Below are 4171 nucleotides of genomic sequence, written 5' to 3'. Positions count from 1 at the left end.
GGGTGGGTGGGGTTAAGGAGAAAATGACTTTTTCAATCTTCATGTTAGAATTATTGGTTCATAAGCTTCTGTCAAATTTCATGAAAGCTGGTTTTTATTTTTTTTTATTTTTTAATTTTTTTATTTTTTGAGACGGAGCCTCGCTCTTGTTACCCAGGCTGGAGTGCAATGGCGCGATCTCGGCTCACCGCAACCTTCGTCTCCTGGGTTCAGGCAATTCTCCTGCCTCAGCCTCCTGAGTAGCTGGGATTACAGGCAAGCGCCACCATGCCCCTCTAATTTTTTGTATTTTTAGTAGAGACGGGGTTTCACCATGTTGACCAGGATGGTCTCGATCTCTTGACCTCGTGATCCACCCGCCTCGGCCTCCCAAAGTGCTGGGATTACAGTCTTGAGCCACCGCGCCCGGCCCTAGATTTAGTTTTCTAATAAAAACTAAACAATTTATGATTCCTGGCATATAGGAATCTCAAAGGATAGCAACTGTGTAGAAAAGTCTCTTCCAATAAAACACCGTAAATGACTTATAAGCCCAAGAAGCCGGTGACTGCATATGAAACAACCATACCAAGAAGCAAACTATGGTCTATAGAGTACAGTACTAATCCGGGAAAACAAGCTTTACTCCTGGCTGCATTACACACCTGCTGTATTTTAATTTTTAACTCATGTTGAGCTTATTTTAATAAATAAAACATGCCACTTAACCACAATTTCAAAAAGAAAACAAAATCACAAAAGAATACAAATTACACAATTGGACTAATACATTAGATAATTAAAGGTGATTCTATTCCCAAACCTAACTTTCAACGCTACTGCATTTAGTTACTCAGTGTGGAAGAGGGGTAGAAGGAACATTTTGCAGGGTCCAAAAGGATACGTAGAAAGCGTGCGTGCCTACGAAGACTGCAGTGAGGAGCTACAGATTGAGATTACATAGCGGACTGAACAACTTTGCTTAGGACCAGGCTGTTTAATTTCTTCATAAACTGAACATAGCTTCCTTCCTTAAAAAGTTTTTTTTCTTTTCTTTTACCAAAAACTCCTGAGAATACACCAAGTAACTAAAAAAATGTTAACCCAGACTTTCTTCTCTCCAAAACAACCCGAACTAATATATCAACTGCTGCACTGAACTATATTAAGGCACTAGAATATTTAAGGAAAAACAAGACTCCCGCAATTCAACAAGAAGCTTTTTTTAGTGAAGAAAGAAAATTTAAGGAACAAGTAAATTTAAATACATGCCCTGTTTAACTTCCTTTCCCACCTATGCAGACCTGGAATTTTAACTTTCCTAGTTGATCCAAACTCAAAGTACGAAGATTACGTATGCGAATGTTTACTTAATGCTGAACTCGGGGCTACAGGAAGTCTCCTACTAAAGAGCAGTTACATTAGGCGTAGATATTTATAAACCATCTGCAGCGAGTGACCCAGGATTCAATTACAACATCAACCCTCATATTTCATCGTATGGGCAAATTACCAGTCGAATCAAGAATAAATTCATTCTGCCCTACTGGCGCTTTAGATCGGCTTGCACAATCCTGGGGCAGAACCGTCTTTGCCTAGCCTTAGAGCATCAGGTACTAAGTTAGCGTTAGGGCATTTTAAAAGCGGGAGGGAAACTCAAGAGTCTCCTGAACCGACTTAGCCCATACTCCCAAGTTCAGAAATTTGTCACATCACTTAAGATCAGACTGAAATTAAGTCTCGGTCCCTTTGAGATCTCTGAGCGCACAAAGTCAGGCTGCTATCACTTCAAGTGGCTGGGGAGTCCGAGCCACGCTGGACAAAAACTACTTGGTTCGGAACTTGCATCTTTTCCGCCCACCGTGGGGTGCCCGCATCGGTCGGGTCCTGCCGACAGCCCGCACACAAGTTTGGGGGCGCAATGGGGCCCAGCAGGGAAGGCGAGCGCGCGTCCCCCCGCCCGCTCAGGCGGCGTAGAGGTGCCAGCAGCTCAGCCAGCCTTGCAGAGGGAGCTCTCGGCAGCTCTGGGGTCCCTCTGCTCGCAGCCGCTGCAGCGCCGCCTGCGCCACTCGGCGGAGACGGAGACCAGCGGCGGCGACGCGCGGACTGGGAGCGACCGCCGAGCAGCCAAGCAGCTGGGAAGGCACGCAGAGCGGCCGGGTAGGTTCCGGGGACGGGGCGGACTGGAGGAGGGGCAACCCGAGACGCGACGGCCAGGGCCCGGCACCCAGTAGGATACCGGGACCTGGCTGCGCGCGCGGCGGCAGTGGGTCCGAACGCTTGAGCTAGGCGGGCGCCGAAGCCCGGCCGAGGAGATAGCGTTTCAGCTGGGGCCACCCGCCGCGGGAGGGGCGGAGGACACAGGACAGAGGGCGGGCCGCGGCCCGGCAATCGGCCGGCCAAGAGCCGGCCTCGAGGGCAGAGACAAAGGAAGGAAAATGGAGTCGCCGAGCGCGCGGGCCTCTGCCGCCGCCGCCGCCGCCCGAGGCCTAGCGCGCTGCCAGGAGAGAGGCCTAGCGGGCGGGCGTGGGGGTGGGGGGACGGCGGGGCCACGGCGGCGACGGGCAATGGCGGCAGCCGCGCCGCAGCAGGGACGGTAGAGGGAGACAAACACCCCCCGGCGGCGGCGCTGGCGCCGGGCTGCAGCCAGCGCCGACCGGAGCGGCCCCATCGTGACACCTAGAGGCGGCCCGCGAAACCTCCTCCACCCCGGGCCCCCTTACCTCCGCGCCACACCCCCCGCAGCGCCCGCTCCGCCGCCGCTCCACGGCTCCGGCCACCCGGCGTCTCCGGCCAGCTCCGCGCGTCCGCACCGGCTACCGCCGCCGCCGCTGCCGCTAAAGAAGCAGCACCGCGCACGGTTTAATCGCTCCACAGGCTCGGACACAAAATGGCGGCGGCGCGGTGCAGTGCGCCTGCGTCGGCACTGCCGGGGCCGCGGGTGCTGATAAGGGAAGGGACGGGTGGGGGGGCCGGCAGGGCGGCGAGTGGAGGGCGGGGGAGGATAGGTGAGGGGAGGGGTTGGCGCAGGGCAGCATGGGAGGCGGCCCCGGGCGCCAACTTTCAAAAGCGGGCGCGATGGCGTCACGGGACGCGCCGCGAGTCGCGTCGTCACGCCGCACGCGCCCTTCCGCGCCCTCGCCGGGTCGCGCGTGGGTTCTGCTGGCGCCGCGGCGTCCCGGCTCTTTCTGGGTGGGGCTTCCTGGCGGAGGCCGCCGCCCCTGGGAGGTGCCGGATCCAGCCTGCTTGACCTGATTCCCCAGCTACTGTCTCTGGCCCCCTGAACCCGCAGAGGGTTGAAAAAGTAGGGGTGGCTGGAGGAAGCGCGCGCGGGGCCGGTCCGTGGGGATGAGAAGGCTTCCGGGCCCGGGCCCGGGCCCGGCCCTGCCCCCGCCCCCGCCCAGCCTCCGCCCCAGCCAGGCCCGACCCGCCCTCTGAACGTCTCACTGCTGCCAGGCACCGAGTAAGGCCGGGTCGGTTCCCGCGCGAGCGACCCCTGGAAGGGGCTGTCCTTGCTCGGCGGCTTTTGGTGATCTCTCCGCCCTAGAAGAGGGCCACCTAAAAGCGGGCGCAAGAGAAGAGGGGGAGGGCCTCCTATTGGTGTCCCCAGGCCACCTCAGCCCGGAGAGGCAGCGAAAGACCAGACTTGATGCTTTAACACGATCATAGCAGTCACCTTTTGCCGAAAGGATTCTGTATTTAGCGCTGTGTAATTCTGGGGAAACGTGCATTTCTTGTCTTTGCGGGACAGTTGTTCTCTGTGGGTGGAGGCCTTCAGTCCCACCCCTCCCCAGGAGGCGCCTGCGGACCCTTCCTAACCTTCAGTCAAGTTGACCAAGAACTGACTGCAAGGTGCTGGTGGCTCTGGGAAGAGAGCCTTTTGGTACTTATAGGGTATATGGCTCTTCCCTTAGATATCAAATGGACTCAGCGTCTAGGGAGCAGCTTCTGCGCCATTCAGCTGACTGTTCCGTTGTGAGAATGCTGGCCCAATAACAGATATTCTGGGGATTTTTTTGGTTTTGTTTTATTGTGTTTTTTCTTAAAGTTATCAAAAATCTGTATTTTTTAAAATGTCAAATCTCCAGGCCGGGCGCGGTGGCTCACGCCTGTAATCCCAGCACTTTGGGAGGCCGAGGCGGGTGGATCACGAGGTCAAGAGATCGAGACCATCCTGGTCAACACGGTGAAA

The 4171-nt window shown here is 56.1% G+C and overlaps 1 protein-coding gene across 1 annotated transcript in view; it reads right to left on the bottom strand.

Annotated features, from left to right (window-relative positions):
* The window catches only part of CTCF (CCCTC-binding factor), a 67936-nt gene extending 64921 nt beyond the window's left edge, over positions 1–3015 (bottom strand). Inside the window, exon 1 of the mRNA XM_017539392.2 lies at positions 2703–3015. The gene's annotated coding sequence lies outside the window, so the exon portion shown is untranslated. The remainder of the gene's footprint in view (positions 1–2702) is intronic.
* Positions 3016–4171: the final 1156 nt, after the last annotated feature.

The sequence above is a fragment of the Cebus imitator genome, unplaced genomic scaffold (assembly GCF_001604975.1).
Source record: "Cebus imitator isolate Cc_AM_T3 unplaced genomic scaffold, Cebus_imitator-1.0 Scaffold118, whole genome shotgun sequence".
Taxonomy (NCBI): domain Eukaryota; kingdom Metazoa; phylum Chordata; class Mammalia; order Primates; family Cebidae; genus Cebus; species Cebus imitator.
The sequence above is the reverse complement of the archived record's forward strand: the minus strand, read 5'-3'. Positions and strand labels throughout refer to the sequence as shown.